Raw genomic sequence first — 20,563 nt, forward strand, 5'->3', positions numbered from 1 at the left:
CTGATTGTCTATCTGTCTTTCTAAAAATAACAGATGTGCTTAAATGTAATGTAGAAAGAGTGACAGTCATTCAGCAGAAGGCCTTGCGTCCTGTAAATCTTATTTGAGCCTTTCTGTGAGGACCTGGAAGGGTTTAGGTTTAGTGCTGGCCCTGTTGAAAGGGGTGATTTTCTCCTAGTCAAAGCCCTGTGGCAACTGAAGGGCTCAGCCAAATGAATGTAGGACACAGGAGGATTGGCACCATCCTGTTAGGACTAAACATCTCCAGGTCATGCTCTAGCTATATGAGACTGAGCAGTGGGCTGTGCTCACACACCTCCAGCCAGCTTTTGCAGAAAGGCAGCAGTGGTCTTCGTCCCCTTGCCTCATCCTCCCCAGGCAGCTCCACCACCCAAGGCAGTAGCAGCAGGGTTAGAAAAGTTTCTTTCAGTCATTGGAATAACAAAACTTCTCTGGCAGGCACACATCTCCTATGTGCCATGAATGAAACAATTAATAATGATAAAAGGTCTATCTTGGTTCTGAACACTCCGGTTGAGTGAAAAGTCCCCCTTTCATTCAAAGTCATTAACGGCTCAGCAATTTCAATGCCGTTTCCCATCGAAATGTATGAATTTTTAATCCTTTAATTACATGTTATCCTAAACACCACTTGTGCTTTTTTCTTATTTATCCGCTTGCTTTTGTTGTTACAGGTAAATGCTTTTTTGAACTCGCTTTTATGGGGGGAAACCGCATTGTTATCTCTCTCTCTGCAGGAAGACAATGGGGGCTGCTGGCCTCTGCCGGGGAATGGCAGAGGAGGGGTGTCTCGTGTGTCTCGGAAGTTGCCTTTGGATGAGATGGGGCTGCGATCCTGGGATCAGCATGGAGGCCAGTGAGTAAAACAGGGTTTTTTCTTCCCAGTCCCTGAAATGGCTTTCGTGATAACAGAAAAATTAATTACTAGGGAGATTACTGAAAGAAATATTCTGCCGATATGATAACTGTGTTCATTGGAGACATCTGTTTGGTTTTATTTCTGAAGAAACTCCTGTGTTTGGCTCTTGGAGCTGTGAATGGCTGGTAATACAGCTATTGTTGCAATAAATATGCATTCATTTCTGACCTCAGGAACATTTATGGAGCTTTGTCTACCCTGAGTTGAATTTTTAGGAGACTGAACACAATGGTTCATGCCAAGATTGAGATCAAATTTTTTCAAAGACTGGGGAGATTGGAGCCAGGGGTTAACTCTAGATCGCAGGCTTCCTAATTATAATAGGACTCATTTTACAAAAATAATCAACAGAACAAACCATTCCTAAAACATCTGACATTTGCTGGGAGGAAAAATGAGCTGATTTTTCTTGTTGTGAAGGATCTATCAGTGGCCTGTGGTGACACACATCGTATTTGGTTTTGAACTCAACTGTCTTCAGTAACTTTCCTGTTGTGGTTATATTTGTTTCTTGCCCATGGACTAAACATAAATAGTCTGTGAAATTCCAGCTGAGTTGCAGATTTTGTCTGATACACCGTTGCTCTGCCTTTTACATTTTTACATGTACTTCTACAAATTTGATATAAAAAGCTGTTAAATGAGAACCCTGATGGTCTGCACTTACCTTGCACTTTACCACCAATTGATGACATAAATTTCAGGCCAATGAATAATGTGGGCGATGGAGTTGAAGACCAGAAGATATCACAGGAATTATTTAGATGATTTCCTCCATAGCTCAGGTCACACATGGAGTAATTCTTAAGCTGGAGGACATTAGTCTTCCCATATGCAAGGCGTACTGGTTCAAAAGGTCAACTGTTTGGTAAAATTCATGTGTCACTCCTGTGTCCTGTGCAAGGAGGGAGGATATATTTGGATCTCACCAGAATCCTTCTGTGAACTGAGTGCATGTGTCATAAATCTAAGAATTTTCTTCCATACTTGAGCCTATTCCTTTCTATGAGTCAGACTTCCAGGGTTTTTAGGAGAATATGAAATGTCCATGAAAGATAGAGGGCTGAGGGGATGGTGGTTGTTGATTTTTTTGCAAAATGGGAATGCATACGGCATACTGGAATTGTGATGGGTGCTGTGAATACGAGTGTCACAATACCCTCAGGGTTGTCACCATTTTCTTTTCTTTGACCTGTCTAGAACTTAAAAGTACCAAAAAGTTCAGAACTGTGCATTCTGGTCAAATTCTGCAGATTCAGCTGATCTATTAAGAGTTTGGATAAGGGTTGGAGTAGAGTCTCACACTGATCTGAAAGCAAACATGACAAACACGAGGGCAGTTTATGCTTCTGGCTAAATATGCTGATTGCCAAAATCAGCATCAAACCACCTGTTACTATGTTCTCTGTCAGGATTTGCTGTAACTAAGGTCTGAATTCACTAACATTTACAGTTTTTCATTGCTTTTTTGGCCAAGAACAGGGATTAGTAGCTGAAGCTAAAGGCTATGCTTGTTTTTCCCAGCCTTAGTTGATCATGCATAAAAAGGCACAACATATAAAACTTCTACACGTCTCTGCCCAACCTTGGGAAGACAATTTTATTTTGAACTGGGTCATTTGCCTTCTCTTACTGTAGCATCATTCCATGCAGTAGTTGGAGAGGAGTTGTGGCAAGATATGAAACCTGGGTGTGAGGCTTGTGCAGATCCCCATGAGCCACATTGCATGGACCAGAAGCCCTCCAGAATAGGAGGGACCTGGATCTAAGACACCCAGGAAGGAAAGAGGAAAAGATATGTCTTCTGTGATTTCATAATGTAATGTCTCGAATATAACAGCAAAGAGCAAGCAGAAACATCCAATGGTTATTACTGGTTCTGGACCTACCAGATGCATTTTTCAACCCTGCCTTTAATTCAGTCTGACACACGCAGACCCAGTAATACAGCGCTGAGCCAAATCAAGTCCTGAGATCTCCTTGATAATATCAATGGTAGTTTGCAAACCTCTTACAGACTCAAAATGTTAAATGCAATAAAGACAATGTTTCCTTAAGCAAGCCATTCACAAGTCAAGACCAGATGTATGCTTCACAGTGGCTAATATCCAGCATGACACGGCTGAGCAGGTGTACGGGTATGAATGTCTCTGTATTAGGATGCACAGTAAATATGATTCCAGCAATATCACAGGGACCAATTGGCTATTAAGCTAGAGGCTAAATTTGGGTTTTTTATGTTGCAATAAATCTTACTTTTCTACAAAGACTAGGCAAATATTAAATCAAATCCCTTTCTTCTCTCCCCTCTCTTTAGTTATTGATTGGGGGTGTTATATATCAACTAACCACAAGGAGAGCATGCCATAACTTTGATGGATCGCCCGTATATTTCTGATACTAATTCTGTGACAAGTGCATGCTTTGCTGCCCACCCTTATCTGTGCTTTATTTCAGTGGCCTTCTCCCCTGGCCGATTCATAGATTAAAAGATGGGAACACCATGATGTATGAGGTCTTTCTAGGTGACTTTCTGCCCAGGGAGCTGGGTACCCTACTGCATAGGACAGGCAAACATCCCTCTCCCAAAATAGTGTTCCTCTATGCAAAAAAAAATTGCTTGTGAAAACAGAAGGAAGGAAAGTAGGTAGAAGGGAGAAGAAGACAGACAGAGAGAAATATAAACAAGAAAAGCTGCTAGGTCAGAACAGTAAAGGTAGAATTCTTCAAATAAGATACGGTGAGTCCTTCTCTAGGTCAAAGAAGTCTCTGTGCAAATGCAGGTTGCTGTGAAATGTTATGTCTGTTACCAAAATGCACTGAGAATATGAGTGGTTTGGGATGGGTATCACCTAAGAATGTATACAGCTCTTTTTCTGTTGCTCATCCCTACAGCCCACACAAGTAAATGTCCAGGATCTCATTGCACTTTGGTTCTGAATCCTTGCTGCTCCATTTCTGCTGGGAGAACCCAAAATGTCCCTGCAAGTGTGTTTCAGGTTTTTGTTGAGGTCAGGGAGACTGGTGGAGAAAATAATTTCTCTCACATAGTTATTTTTGAGATATTAAATAACAGAAGGAAATGCTATTATGAATATAATATAATTCAGACTCATCCCTTAGCAGATTTCACTTTGGTGGGTTAAATTTATCCCTGTCGGATTTCAAGAGCTGTCCACTGCTGGTTCCTAATGAATCAAACCAGCTCTGGATAACAATAATTTCTACAAATCTGCTTATCAGGGCTAAATGTTTATCCCTTTAGCTGCAAACCTCTTGATCCAAAATCATTGTTATAAAACATAAGCAGGGAGTGTCTGCAACAAGCATGTAATTGAAAGGCACTTATTTGCTCAGTTGTTAAAATGTTCAACAGAAAACCAGAATCTGTTACCTGCAGATTCTCCTGTTTGATTCATTTCTACAAACTCTCACATGGGAAGCTTTAAAATCACTCCTTATGAAAAAACCTGGAGATACTGGGTGAAAGCCATTTGGTGAGTGTGGGACACAAGCAGTTTGTGCGGTGTGATAATACACCTGCTGGTGAGATGAACATACACTTTGAATTCAGACCCAGAGACAGGAAGAACATGGGAGGAAACAGAGACTCTAAAATAAAAGCTGTAGAAACATTACAGTGAAGCAAAAATACTTGGGCTAGATCGCTGTCTGATCTAAGAGCAATGAAAAAAAATGCTGACTATGGTCTGTAATTAATCTGTTGGGGCTGGCTTAAAACACCTCTTGCTTAAATTGTGTTGTATGGAGTAAAAGGATTGATCAGACTGGTACAGTGTGATCAGACTCCCATTATGGTATTTGGCATGCAGAATCATAGACATCTACTTCCAAGTGAATGCAGTGAAGGAAAATAAAAGAGAACATTCAAAGTGGTACCCGTTAGCTGACTGTATATGAAAACCATTGCGGCAATACTAGAAGATTGTCATAGACTGTTTTTGCAAAATCTCTGTATTGTCTGTTAATTTAAAGAAGCTGATAAACAATGCACTATGTGGGCTCCTATGACTCTCCTGCAGATCCTCCGTGTAATACTTCTTTTTGTAATCCTAGACTAAATTATTGCAATTTTCTTCGAGGCCCACCAGAGAAGGATGGTGGTGTCTGGAGGAACCAGCCTGGTGCATCAGTAGGGAGAGCTTCAAGGGTTCTCCAGGAGGGATGGGGTTTCCAAAGTCACCCATCAGGCTGGGATGAACCAGCTAAAGAAAAGCATTTCACTGGAAAATACGGCTCTTGGAGGGCTCAGAAACACCCTAGGCCAGCGCTGCTGCCCTTGCATGACTGCAGGAGGGACGTGAAGTGGCAGATAGCCCATTATTTACCGTTATTTCAGGTAGACTGGACCTATGTTATTTACAGCTCCAAAACCGAACAGTAAAACCTTGGCTTTCATTCATCTGTGTCACTTGGCAATTTGTCTACATTCAATATTGCTTCAGTAGCATTCATATAAACAAATTAAGGGAGGAGAAAGCAACAAATACAGCTTAAGACTAATTCCCCTCCACACACTGAATCACTGAGAGCCTTTAAGAGTGTTCAAAGCCAAATTACACTTCAGTGCACAGGATTTAATTTGCATCTGCCAACTTCAGAAGGGGGATTTAGTCGGATAGGGCATTGGCATTCCATAAAAGGAGTTGATCTCTAATTAAATTAATATCATGTTTGAGTTTCCACAGTGATAACTAGGAAGACAAACATGCAGGTCTCGGCAAGAAGAGGGAGCAGGCTTGGTGCACAGGACGAGAATGACTCTCCTTTTAAACTGCCAAATGCAAACGAGCGTATTTCAATGTGTTAGGAGGGGTTGCCTGTTATATAGAGAGAAACACTTACCTTGTACTTACAGACCCATACAAGGTCTCTGCACCATTTATGTAGCACTTACACTCAGAAAATGCACCCAGCTCGCTCTGTTCCAAGTGCATTTTCCAGGCATTGACACTCCGGCACGGTGTGGGCACACTCAGCTCCCACAGAGTGCCTGATGGAGCCCAGGGACTTGCAGGATCAGGATTCTTTCCTGGAAAAATTTGAATATCTCCTCTTCTGTTCTACATGCTTTAGCTTTTCTTTCTATGTGAAGTAAAAACAACTTTCGGTTTTTACTCTTCAACCTTTATTAGGACACAGTTTGGTATATGTTCACAATTTTAATCCCGTCATTTGAGCAAGAATGATGTGATGGCTTGCAATTAAGTCAAATAAGTCAGAAAGTGCCTGTGTTTCTCTGCATACCAGCATTCCCAGGCCCACACACAGGATGATATTGAGTAGTCCTGACAGCCACATTCCATTGAGAAAATACAGAAAAAAAAATATCAAACAAGTAAGCAAAGCTGCATTTAAACTTTTTCTTTGGTTATGCTGAATCAATTTTTTCTTTTTTTCCTAATTCCTGCTCAATGCTAAGAGGAAATTCTTTCAGGGCAGCTCAGGCCACAGGAGACAGAAGTATTTCTTACCTACCATCAAACATTCAGGAAAATCAGAAAACTGTGGCAATTATTTTCACAGATCAATAGATTTTGAGGCCAGACAGGAACACAATTACAACCATCAAGTCTGATTTCCTGCTGTACACTGTCATAGAGTGATTCCTTTTCTGAGCCCAACAACACAGATTTAAACCAGAATGTAACTTTTAGCAAGACATCCCATCTTAACTTAAAGATACCAGATGACAAGAGAACAAACATAGCATCATAGAATCATAGAATGGTTTGGGTTGGAAGGGACCTTCTCTTCTCCAGCTGAACCCCCCCAACTCTCTCAGCCTGTCCTCACAGGGGAGCTGCTCCAGCCCCCGAGCATCTTCGTGGCCTCCTCTGGCCCCGCTTAAGCAGGTCCGTGTCCTTCTGATGTTGGTGCCCCCAGAGCTGGACACACTGCAGGGGGGGTCTGATGAGAGCAGAGCAGAGGGGGAGAATCCCCCCCTCGCCCTGCTGCCCACACTGCTCTGGATGCAGCTCAGGACACAGTTGGCTTTCTGGTCTGTGAGTGCATGTTGCTGGCTCACAGTCAGTTTTCCACCCACCAACACCCCCAGGTCCTTCTCCTTGGGGCTGCTCTCAACCCACTCATCACCCAGCCTGTGTTTGTGCTTGGGATTACCCCGACCCATGGGCAGAACCTTGCGCTTGGCCTTGTTGAACTTCATGAGGTTGGCACATCCCACCTCTCCAGCCTGTCCAGGTCCCTCTGGATGACATCCCTTCCCTCCAGTGTGTGACCACACCACACAGCTCGGTGGTGTCAGCAAACGTACTGAGGGTGCCTTGATCCCACTGTCCATGTCACCAACAAAGATGTTAAAGAGCACCGGTGCCAGTGCTGACACATCCCAATATGGCATCATCCCTCGGTAAGCCCTGTAATTATAAATTACCTACCTTCTTAAAACTTTGCTATTTATTTCCTCCCTTAATTCTTCTAATATTCATCTTTGAGCTACTGAAGGCGCTCTGCTGGGTTAGGGAGCTGCTGGCGTCAGATGGGCATCCGATAGAGGCCATTCTCCTACAGCTTATCTCAGTGATCAAATCACAGTTTACTCTTAGTAGCAACATGCAAGTCCCTTCTGAAGTCATGACTTCATTGAGGACCAGATGTCACATGTCTTTTGATATGATATTGAGGTGCTGGGGCTGCATCTGAAGTCTTTGGTCAGACAGCGAGTGTCCATCTGTCCCGGCAGCAAGGAAGGGATGAGAGATGCGGTGATTTTTGTGTGCCAGCCCAGACTGCAAGTTACCCGCCCATGTCTGGTTTTCCCCCAAACCACGGCCAACAGCAAGATTAGTAGAGCAGCCCCATCAGGCACAGAGGGAAATCCCAGTCTCATTAAAAGCAAGAAGTTTTGTTTTTATCTCTGATGGGACTGACATTTCATTGGAAACTTTAGAGATGAGAATATTCGTAGTCTTGTTATGCATGCTATACGCAAAAACTCCAGTTTCTGATGAAAAGCCCAGCTCCATCCCTTTTACACAGTTAATTTTAGTATCATTTTTTTATTTCACAGTGGAGTGCATCTGGCTTACAATACTTACCCAAGTAAATATCCCATTTCACCTCTCTCCCAGGAAACAGATGTACATAGATCAACCCAAGAAAGACGACTGTTTATTTTTTCTCTTGTGACTCAATCCTGTGCATATGCCACAGTGTGTGGCATTTTCCACTCCTCAAAGAAAGCAAAATCACACTTGATATTAAAACTTGGTTTTCTAGAAGTTAGTGTTTTTAAGATGAAAGCACCCAAGGAAAATATGCTTTGGACAGAAATAAAACAGGTAACTTTTAAAACTAATGAGATATTTGTGGTCAAGTTCTGATCTCCATCACAGTGATATGAATCTGGGCTAATTCCCTACAGAAGATAAAAGCCCCTGCTCTGTCTGCTGGGTAAAACAAATTTTCTCAAGATATAAGCCCTTTTTTAAAAACTCCCTTAGTAATCAAAGCCCCCAAAACTCTGGGGATTTGAGTTTTCTGAGCTTCTTAAAATAGCAATAGGGTGGTGTGTCCCTGGAGCTTAGAGGTCCCCCCTCCCCTGGTGCTCTCACCTTCCATGGTGTCTCTTGGGAGAGGAATTCCTGGGTCCCAGCTCACAGCCTGCACACCCACAGCCATCCCTGTGGAGAAGGAGGCTTTCCCCTTCAAACTGCTCTAAGGGGAAAAAAAGAGCAAGGCAAGCAGAGCTTTTTCACTTTCTTGAAGAAGACAGACCCTGGGAGCCAAAGGCAAAGCTCCCCCTGACTCCCACACCTTGGGCGTGCCAACCAGACCCACACCACAGACCAAATGACAAGCATTGCCCAGCACCGAGGCATGAGGAGCACAAATGCCTCCTCTTGCTTTTTATTCCCCAGAAGAGTGTGTGGGAGCCAGCAAAAGGGGAGGGAGAACATACAGTTATGGTGCCGCAGGGCAGCCAGCCTCGTAAATGGCGGTTTCTTACTAAACAAATAAATAAATGGGAATTGTAATTGTGGCTCAGCAAGCCTTCAAAACTATCCAAATATGCAAACTTCCTCATGAGGAGGGGGGGGGGGGGGGGGGGGGGGGGCAGCTTGTCAACATGCTGTGCATGCTAAGGCTCCTGTTGTTCCAGCAGGCTGCTGGAGATTATAAAGCCAGCTTGATTTCACAGCAGGATGCAGGGGGACATGGAGGGGGGGAAAAACCTACCTGTGCAATTCCAATTAACATAAATTAGCAGGGTCTGCACTCCGGAAATAAACAAACAAACACAGCATTGGTGGGAACAAGGCAGCACAAGGCAGCACAGGCCCAGATTGTTTCTTGTTCACAGTTGAAACCAGGAGAGTGCAAATGCTGGTGGTGTCCATGGGGTGGAGAGGGGACACTGCATCCAGCCAGAGAAAGGCCTCCAAACCTCTTCAAAGGTTCAGAAGTTGGTAGGATGTGTGGGAGCGTTGAGTGGTGCATGTGAGCTCCCTGTGTCAGTCCCAGAGCACAAAGAGAGTCAGCAGAGGTTGGATTCATCACACCAGGATCACAGCTGGATCACAGGACACAGCCTAGTGCCTCTGGGAGGTGACATCTCACCAGTCCCCTGCCAGATGGCAGATGAATCCCAGCCTTAGGGTCTAATTTCAAGAGCTGTTTGAGCACCTGCAGCTCGAGCTGTAGGCAAGAAGATGAACCGGGCACATTAGACATCCTGGATATAACACCAGGATAAATTGCAGGATAAATCACAGCCTGGTTCTTAACCCCTCCCTCCTTCCCTGTGGGTTTTCACTGCTCAGATTAAATTCAATCATTGAGCAAAGCCAGAATTTAGAGAGGCCCCTGTTGTGTTGCAAGGTGGGATCATACTTTGCACTTCTTTTGGTCACTTGGAAGATGATGCTTCAGATAAAAGTGAATCCAGCTTACTGTTGCCTCTCTTCTCTCAAACTCAGCCCGCTTAGTGTGTGCTTGCTGTGGAGGGACTGCTGCTTTTTATGTTGGTCCCTCAGTATCCTCAGCTCTTAAGGCTACATTACACTGAAGGCTCTTTCCTGCCCATTTTGCTTAACAGCATGCAGTCCAGGGGAGAGGCTGGAAAAGCCTCTTTTGCCCATTTCCCACCACATTTCAACAAAACAACTCTTAAGAGCCACTGTAAGAAACCTTTAGGAGGTGAAAATGTCCACTGGAATCACCAAGAGTGATTTGATATTTTCCCCCACGAGGAAATTCAAATCAAGATGCTGCAGAGTCAGACACATCACCTGCCTCACAGCTAAAGTCAGCTGAAGAGTTTACTAACCTGTGGTATCTGTGCCTGATTTGCTTTGATTTACTGCGAGTCGCTACTGGCAGAAACACAGACTTTGCTGACATCTTTCCCAGAGTAAACTGATGCAACTGTATGTGTGCAAAAGAAGAGGAGCATTTAAGCTTTGGTTTGCTTGACCTTGGGAGGGTGGGTGACTCTTTGATCATTTCTGAGCTGGGTTTGCCCAGAGTGTCCTCGCTTCTTCCATCAGAGGAAACGTTTGAATGTGTTTAGTGTGAGTCAATGAGCGGATAGCAAAGGAAAAGGTCAGAAAGGGAGAGTGAGGCTTCCCCAGGATGGCACTGAGCCTGGCAGCAAGAGGGGGAAATGAAAAATGTCACTCATGGCAGCCAGCAGCAGGGCTGGAACCCAGGAATGCCTGTAATGGGATTACACAAGGCAGGAGCAGATGGACCCTCCTGGAAAACAAAACCATGCAACCAACGTTGAGCCTGTGCGTGCTCCCACAGAGAGGAGGTGGGAGCAGAGGAGAGAGCAAGGGCTCTCATCTAATATATGGAGGCAGCTGGAACAAATTCAGGGCTCCTGACCCAGCGCCCAGCAGTGAGCAAGCAATACTTTTAGAGGGGCCTCTCTAACTTGTTCCCGCTGTGTGTGTGTGTACCAGAGATAAGCAGCAGTGAGACTGGGATCCGTTTATTTAACTGTGCAAACAACAGCTGACAGCTAAAATTACAAGCTGCTGGTGAAAGCCTCGCCTTGCGTGTTGATCCACCATATACCCATCCCTATCTGCTTCCCTACTGCGCACGTACAAACTTTAAATAAAACAAGAGCTAGAGTTCAACCAGCCTTCGTTACAAAGGCCTGCTTTCACTACAGAGACAGGACTTGGTTGCAAATACTCTCAAAAGATAACATATACTTTAATTATATTTTTTTTTCTTTCCTGCACCACTCTAATCCACAGAGGCACCCTCAGCTTGGATAAGCTGCCTGTTGCTGTCTCTCTGTAGCAGTCTCTCTTCTGCTCTCTCAGTAGGCAAAATAAACCTTTTCCAACAACGCTGCAGAGGATTATGTTAATATAAAGACTTAGGGACTGAATTCCCAGCTGTTGCAAGCAGAAATAGCTCTGCTGACTTTGGTGAGGTAGAGCCAGCACTGACCAGTTTAAGACCCAGTTTGCAGGGGTTTCTGCCTGTGCAAAGCCAGTCTAATAGGGCACCGCCACCACCACCACTCCCTCACTATATCCAAGAACTGGTGCTACTCTGTCCACCTTACTTGGCACCAGAGTCAAAAATTATTGCAGGGAAATACCTGGTTTTTTATTTAGTGGGAGAGAGATGGACAAAATTACATCTGCAAATGCAACATTTCTTTTGATTTCCATCAGTTTTCAGTCATTTTACTTAATTTTTCAGTTCCTGATGGTCTTTCCCAACCTTGGTATTCTGTGAAAAACTGCTTAAGACTTAGTCCACACGTTATCCCAGAGTAGTAACTGGTGTATATATATAAACAACTTGCAACAAAGTATTGCTTAACCTCCCTGTAAAGCTCATCCATGATGGAAATGTCACTTTCCCCAGACTGTCTGTTCCAATGTCTTACTGTCCCTGCTGTTAGCAAGTTGTTCTGTCATGAATTTCGATCCATTTTTGTTTGTTTTGTCAAAGATGGACAAGGAGGTTAGATTGTTTCCTTCTACAAAAGCCCATTTAGATGAAACAAATAAAATTCAACTAATTCTGAATTCACACTTTTTACAGGGGAGGAGTACACCCATCTGCTTTTGGATTCTTCAGAAAAAAAAGAGATTATGTTTGTCACCAAAACAATGAACATTTTTGTCATAGTGAGCATTTCCAAAAGGAAAATAAGGCATGTTCTGACAATGTCTCTGTCTTCATTCATCAGAGTTGCCAATCCAGAAGCTCTCAAACAGCAAAACGCTTACAGGAGAACAAAAGGCAAGCCCTGTTTTACACAACACTGAACACAAGATTCCGATTCTCAAGCAATGGCACTTTTGTTTGAATAAAGGTGGAAAATGAATGCAAGGCTTGTGGCGCTGCCTGTGGTCTGGGCTAGCACACAGCCGTCACAGAAGCCCATTCTCCTCCTGTGAACGTAACTGAATAGGTCATGTCTCCAACAGCCAGAAGTTCATCATTGAACAATGAAAGTAGCAAGTTCAAAGAGAATTTAATGAGGAAAGAAGGCGGGTGGGAGGAATTCAGATGAGAAGAGAGACAGGAGCAGCTGGTGTGTTACAGCTGTTTGAGAAAAAGTGTTTTTTATCTCAAAAAAACTCAAAATAAATGGATATCTTTTGGATTGCAAATTATTTTTTTAAAATTAAAATAAGCAAAAAACCCTGCCTTCTTTTCCCACTGGACTAAAGCCAAGAGAGAGGAATAAAATGAGAAGTATATGCAGAGAATCAAAATGTTCCGTGATCAAAATTAGAGATATTTTAACCCAAACAACAGCTTTCTGCTAAAATTCTCACTTTGGTTAAAAAGCTGTTCTGTGCTTAAATATACACAGAGTAGGAGACAGAGGGATTTTAACTAAAATTATTTTAACCAGTTCGGTATGTTTTTTCCTGCTGGTGTCTTCCATACTTCAAGAATTGGGAGAAAGATTAAAAAAACTGCAACTCCAAAGAAATCTGAAAATCAGATGAACTGGTTGTATTTGTCATTATTTGCCTTTATTGTGAAACATCAAGAAACAATCCTGGTTGAAAACCACCTGCAACATACAATAATGCAAAGAACTGACAGAGTGTAGAAAGTCCTTATGCATCCCTCTGTAACCCAGTGAAAATCATCAGTGAGAACTTTAACTTGCCCTGCCACAGCTTTCAGTCTCCATATCAACTTCTGAGCTTTGCTAGCCATTTTGGAATTATGATTTATTTTGGGATTAAACTATAGTCATCTTCCTTCTAGTCTAATTTTTAAAAAGCCCCTCCTATGAACTAGTAACAAGAAGCCATTCTTACAGTTCAATTTCCCAGCTATTATTATGTTAAGAAATATCATCTCCGTTCAAATGGCTTCAATTTTCTAATCCTGAATAACCTAAAGGATGAGGAGTGGCCTTGCTTTATATCAAATCAAATGTGATGCAATAGCAGTGTTTAAATCCTAGACAGTTCATCAGCAAACGCCAACATCACTGCATTTATTAGTAAAATCAATGTCTAAAATTGTCCAAAATTCGGTAGTGGGGTGATGAAGTGTTACACTTCTGTCAGCAGAGGCCTGGCAGTGGTGCAGACGTGCCTAAGTTAAACACATCAACCTCTGCCATCTGGAGCTCATGATGAGCATCTATCCGGTGCTCCAGGGCATGGGGCAGAGATCCTTCGGCTGCTGTCAGACCCTGCTCTGGCACTGGAGGAAATGTAAAAAGACCATTGTTGCACCGAGGTGTCACAGCTGACCTGCCAGTGCGGGTTAACGTGACCAACCACCACCCTGAGCTGCCTCTGTCGCTCTTGACAAGAGCTCATCTTGTCATTATTGGTGCCCGTGTGAACAAGGATGAGGATACGCTGTCTTACAAGAGCCATGCTCTCTTTATGAACCTGCTCAGGCCTATAGTTACCCTTTGTGTGATGTTACTGACAAACAGAGATGTGCCACTCTTGGAACGAGTGCAGTAGCCATCAGTTAAGGCAGCAATCAATCCATGAGACCTGGATATCAAATCCCTGAGGACAAGTACACATACATAGGACAGCTACAGCCCGTATCCAGATCTGTGGTGAAGGGAAGAAGGCAAAATCTCCAGGGAGGCATTAAATAAAGATGAAACATGCCACCAGAAGAGTCTTCAGGTCCACAGAAGTAGCTGGAAGGATCATCAGAGTCCAAAGGGTTTGGATGGGCATCACCTGGAGTGAGGAAGTGCTCCAACAAGACCCCAAGAAAAACTCCTCTTTGATTATCCCTAGCATGTGCTGAGATCAATATGGATTTGCATCAATTGGACTGCATGTCTCTCTGTCAAATTCAAGCTGCAGATACCTCCAGACCCCACTTCGAGACAGCAGAAGGCATTGAGGTTCAGTAGCTCCAGGGCAGAGTGATCAGCAGAGGCCTGACTTCCAATCCAGTCTCTATGCATAACGTGCCGTGTCATCATTTGTATTTAGCTTGGGCTCTTCCTCCCGCTCCAAAATTTTTCTGACATATTTGCATTGCAAATTGTTTGGTCTAAGCTCTGACTTTAAGGATGCATTTGTTCAGCACTTAATCCAGCAGCAACCTCAGTATCTTATCATCCATTGTGTATCTCTAAAGTGAGGCCCCAATTTTTAATTTACAGATCTGTAGAGAGCCCCTGATGTAAGCCTCTAGGCAGTAATGGCTATATAAATCACAGCCACAAGAAGCTTATTGCCAAGAAGATTTTTCCTGATATTCAGCCTGAATTTTCCCTTTCTTTGTTTAATCCTGTAACTCTTCAAAATGCTCTAATGACCTGCCCCAGTTAATCCTCACCCTCCTTTGGGTTTGTGGCATACAATTTAGAGTTGTCCAGAAAACGTATTCCATTCAGTGATATAATTACAGCTTCAGAATGCATTTTCATTACATGTTTGAACAGAAGGGAAATGGTCTGAACTTGGTGTTGAAGAAATGAGGCAGGAAGAGTTATTATGCAGGGTTCAGCTCTGGACCCTCAATGAAACAGTCAAGGCTTGGACTTCTCCCACCCACTTTCTCCCAAAGTATCCAAGACTTCTGGCACCAGAGCCAGCCTTACCTGTTCCCTTTGTCCAAAAGACCCGGTGATGCAAGAAAAGCAGAATTATCAAAACAAATATATTTCCCATAGCATTTCCTCTTTAAAACCTTCTCTGTCTACCATAGAAATAAATGTTTCCCCAATAATCCCCCACAAGTGCCACCTCATTTCTTCCTAGCAGTCTTCCTGCCCTACCCCCATGACATCCAAGAAAGCTATGTGTAGGCACTCTCTTACATTTTCCCTTTCAATTCCCATGAGAATTTTTTTTTGGCTTAAAAATAAGAAGAAATCCCCAAAGCATTTCCATCAGCAATGCTGTGTTTTGTTCTGGGCATTGCATTAGGCAGAAAAGGAGCAGAAATGGCAAAACACTATTACCAGCTCCCAAAGAGTGATGAATTACCTGTATTTTCTACATGCTTATTCAAAGTATCCCTCAGTTCTCAGATGTTTACTAGATGTTTGCTCTCTCCTTATGCATTTCAAGCATCATACAATGTTGTACATCTGCAGTGAGAGGCAAGGGCAAGACCAGAATGTTTTACTGTAAAAATCACTTAGCCAGAAATTTGATTTCCTTCAATTTTCTGATTTTTTTTCCACTAGGGAGCAACAACCATATTGTAACTGAACTGACAATCATAGTGTCTTACTTAAAATGAAATTGTCAAAATATTGTGTCAGGGATCCTGTATAAAGTGATTTCTTTGACTGTCACTCATACTTGCCATCCTAAAGAGTCTGGTTACTATTAACAAAGATACTCAACACATAAATAATCTCAAAACATCGATACAGCTAAAGTTAGGAACCCCCAGAAATATTAATAGCAGCAATAATCTAACCTCTGAAAAGATGTTTAGGAAAAAAAAAAAAATATGAAACCAAGAAAATCCAACTTAAAGAATAATGTAAAAACTAACTCTTTTGAAACATATGAAATTTAGTATTGTTAGCAAATGCCATTAACTCTGTCCTCATATACCATCTAATTATATGTTTGTGCTGTGCAAATAATGATAATGATGTAGCGCATTCCAATTTATGCCCATTTTTGCAGTGTATAGTATCATTACAAGAGCTGTAACATTTTATCAAAATGAGATCTTTCATACCTGTATTAGTCACTGAAGAGCTGGCCCAGTACCTGAGATGCAAATCTGCAGTTAGAGATACCCGCTTTCTCATGGGTCCAACCTCAAGGTCTCCCGAAGTGCTCTCTCAGAGCATTAGTCTGAGCAGTACGTTATGAGAAAGGGTTACATGAAAAAAGGGCCAAATCCAGCAGACAGAGTTTTGTACAGGAACTCCAGATTGGTTTTGTAAGGTACTACCTTGTGTACTAAAGGCTTTGTTAAAACCTGTCCTTGGCAGATGCAGCGCTCTGCTCCACGCTGGATGATGTTACTCTGTGAAGTGACTTGTGCCACTGCTAATCCGCGTGCTCTAAGGATGAAAACCCTGAGTGGAGAGACATTTAGGCAGCAGTTGGACATGCGCAGCCCACATTTTCAAGAGGCTGGTGAAATGCTCTTCACAAGCTCTTGGCATGAGCACACGTGGAAAATGCAGTATATTTGGCATTACTGTTGTGCTCACAGTGACTGCCTCGGTTTCCCCATCCGTCCAGCGGGCTGCCTTGCGGTGAAGCAATGCAGTAATGCCTTCTATTAGGTGAAGGGAGAAGTTATCATTTACAAGAAAAACAAACTCCTTTGGAAGAGCGTAGAGGAGGCAAAGAAAGCAAACAATAGTGCAGCCAAATTCTGAAGGAACTGATGATCCTCTTTGCTCTGGAACTGGTATTTCATCCCGGAGAAAACCAAGGATAAAGCATTAACTGTTCCTGGTGATGGTCTGTGCCAGGCCTGCACCTATTTGGAAGAGACGTATGTGAAACTCCAAAGCTGCAAGGCTTGGAGAAACCAGCTGCTGACTGTGACATTCTGCCAAATATCACAATTGTTTTTCAAGTCTCAGATCATAAAGCCCTTGCTCCTGAAGGCATGTGATTACAGGAAAATATTTTCTCTCATCAAAAGGAAAAAAAACCCACAGCAAATGCAAAGCTTTCTTGTATGGATGTAGAAAAAAGCATTCCAGTAGACTTATAAAGGTTTAGAAACCAAAAGAAATACAGAGAGCGGACAATATTTATTGTTTGAAACACTTTATGATTTTCTGAAGTCCAGTTCTTTCTTTTGTGCAATTCTTTGTTCTGTGAAGCTGAACACATTTTACTTGATTTCAGTCGATTAACCCCAACACGCCTCTCGCATTTGGCCTGACTCCTCAGCACAGGTTTATCCCTGGAGACTCACGGCAAAGCAAGAGTGGTTTTGTTGCTTGTACCTTTTCTGTATAAAACAGAAGGTTTGAGCAACAGTTAAGACCAAGTAATTACAGACAGATACATAGCATTACAATTCAAACCTGCACCGTAATGGCTCCATAAAGTCACCTAGGTTTAGATACACATCAAACCATTTTTCACATTGCAAATGAATACTTTTTTAAGAGCTATAACTTTCTGGGAGTTCATGGATTTCATGGATTCATAGCCCTTTACTAGATGGAGGAAGGTGTACGAGATACTGCTGTACAGAAAGAAAAAAGAGGGAGAGTGGCAGAGGGAGCTGAGGCAGAGGGAAAAAAATAATTCCTTAGAGATGAGATTTCCAAAGCTGCTTGAAAAAAAAGCTGGGGTAAATGTATGACACACTCAATAATATCTCTTTGCTTTATCAGCCCTCCTCTTTCCCAGACTTGCCCAAGGATTGTGGGAGCCTGATCTGAAACATGAGGCCCTTAATGTCCAAGAGCCTGTAATTCTGCCCTCCACTGGTGCTGGAGTCCTTAGTCAGGGTGTGAGTGGTGCCTGGGCTTGTCGCTCCCTGCTGTGCCCACACCTACATGTGTCGTGGATGAAAGTATTGACACGGTGATATTTAGTAAGAAATCTAGGTTTATTGATAACTAACAGCAATTTATTATTATAAAATAATTCAGAAATACTAAAAGAAAGAAAAGCGACTTACTCAGATTCTAAAATGACAAGATTCACACTAACTTACTTAACGGTACCTTTATATATACATGTGCATACACAAAACGGACAAACATACAGAAACAAAGGAGTTTGGATTCAGTAGAATGAACACAGAACAGACATACACACACAGAAACAAGGGTACGTGTACACACACACACACACACACTCAGAGTAAAGAGAAGCTAGCTCAAAGAAAATTCCCCTCTCGAGTTTAGAGCAAATACTCCCAATGCCTTGGCATTCCTCAACGGGGGATAATTGAGACTCGAGTGGGGGACTTCGCCCTGGCCTTCCGTCTGGAGCAGACGACACCTTAAGGGTTTGGTACCTGAGAGGCTCCCAGCTCAGGGGAGATGCTGGTCACAGGCCGCTGCGATCCAGGAGAGCTCAAAGGGTCTCCCTGGTGGTCGCCATTTATAGGGTCCAAGATAATTGAATTTTGTCAAAAACCTTCTGGTGCCTTCCAGCAGTTACACAAGAATTTGATTAATGTGCGACTCTGTTATTGTTCCCATTTGACCACATCCCAGGCACAGGTGTGCCAGGCCCTTAGGAGTTGATGGGCTGTTATAGCTGTTTCCGAGCAATCGGGAGGGGCAGGAGCCAGGCTCGTTAACATTGTCAGTCCTTATCTCCACAGACTGGTGTATAGCTCCGGGGATGTGGGTGGAATCGCACCTAGCACCAAGCAGCCCAACAAAGAGGGGCGGGGGGGGGGGGGGGGCGGGGGGAGGTAAGAATTGTACCACCACAACATGTTGGCCACACTCAGCCTGAAACAAGGCAGCTGACAGGAGCCACCGTGATGTTGGTGACAACTCCAGGTGGGCCCCAAACAGCCATAACCATGCTGACCTCACTGCAGTGGCCCAAGGAGAAGATCTTTGTAAGGGCAATAGATGTGGCACCTGGCTCTTGTCCCAGGGCTATAGGGATGGCCAACCTCCTTGCACACTGTCTGCAGCACTTCATGGACCCTCTGTCCCATAGAGGCCACTGACGGGTTGAACCTACTGCTGCAGTCCCTAAAACCATTTTTTTTAAAAAAAAGATTTTGGGGGTCCATAGCCGTAGTGATGGCTAAATTAAAGCTTGGGCAATTTTTTGCCTCCGTCTCCTCTAAACGCACTCTGTCTGTGCCACACGCAATGTCCTTGTGTCCTGGTGGCAGTAGAGCACGGTGCTGCTGAGCAGTGGGGCTAAGATGTCTTCCCAATGCTTTTCCTAAAGCTTGCTGTGATCAGATCAGACAGATGATGAAAGCAGGCTACTATTTTTGCATTTTTAAAGTGAAAGGTCACAGATATGTGGTGCTTGTGCTGTGATTTCCTACCCCAAAGAGTGCTTTCAATCTGGGCAATTTTGGCAATTAAGGAAAACCTCAGAGAGGCACAAACCAGACATCTCCATGCCCGAGGAAGCACAGAGCGTGTTACTCATGCAGTAACATCCCTCTGGGGTTGAGTCGTTGTGCTGGCAGTACTGCACAACAGCAGCAAAGTGTCATAAAACTGAGCATACGACATCCCCACAGGACCCTGACTTAACACTACAGGGCACACACCCTGGCTTCCAAGTCAGGAAGTCATGGTGACCCTTTCCTACATATCAATGAAAGTGCTTTTATTCCTTTCCTAAAATCCCCTTAAATTCTCCACCCGTTGGTTAGACCAGCAAATCCATCTTTCTCATGCAGTTAAATCAAGATTAAGGGGGCTTGATAGATAATTAATTTTAATAATAATTTGCTTTTTTCTTTCTGAGTTACAGACGTTAGCTTGTTATTCTCTTAAAGATTTGGGAACTGATTTCCTACTAATCTCAGTGAGAAGCACAAGCCTTCATATCTGTAAGGAGCAGTCATCTTCTCTTTACAGATACAGATTGAACCATACCTGCTTTATGAAGCCAGAACCTGATGAAAACTCATGCCTGGGAACCCTCATGGGTGCTCCAGGGAGCCAGCAAGAGCTTTCATCTGCTGTCAAGAATTTTGATTTTTCTAAATTCTAATTTGCCTAACTGAGAAGAAAATCTTTCACCTTCTTCTAGGGGCATAATTCGCTCCCTGGGGTTTGTAGTACTGTTTTTTTTAACATAATTTGGGCTATTTGCTTTTTGTCAATTGACGAACAAAGGAGACAGGGAGAGAGAAAGAATACCAGAGAGGCGTAAAACTAAGATAAACAGGTGTGAACAGGTAAAGTATGCTGGTATGTACTGCATGGTGAGTGCACTTGAATCTACATTTAACCGACCATGGCAATAGGCATCTATCTTTCCTCCTACAGCTTTTTCTAAATGTGCCCCAGTGTCCCTGGAAGAACATTGCCTCTCATGGGAGGGCGTGTAATGAAATGCCCTCATCCTGTTTTAATCAGTTTTAAATGTGGAAAAGACAGTCATGATCTGAGAAAGGCAGTGTTTCCCTTGCATGTGAATTATGTGATACTGTAGCTTCTTAACATGCTTTACAGTATTATCTTTATTCGTACTGGCAAATTAAAGTAGCACT

The 20,563-nt window shown here is 43.2% G+C and overlaps 1 long non-coding RNA gene across 1 annotated transcript in view; it reads left to right on the forward strand.

Annotated features, from left to right (window-relative positions):
* LOC141947209 (uncharacterized) overlaps positions 1-20,563 on the forward strand; it is a 101,543-nt gene that overhangs the window by 43,937 nt on the left and 37,043 nt on the right. Inside the window, exon 2 of the long non-coding RNA XR_012630052.1 lies at positions 759-877. This is a non-coding gene — a long non-coding RNA (uncharacterized LOC141947209). The remainder of the gene's footprint in view (positions 1-758; positions 878-20,563) is intronic.

Source organism: Strix uralensis, chromosome 9, assembly GCF_047716275.1.
Source record: "Strix uralensis isolate ZFMK-TIS-50842 chromosome 9, bStrUra1, whole genome shotgun sequence".
Lineage (NCBI taxonomy): Eukaryota > Metazoa > Chordata > Aves > Strigiformes > Strigidae > Strix > Strix uralensis.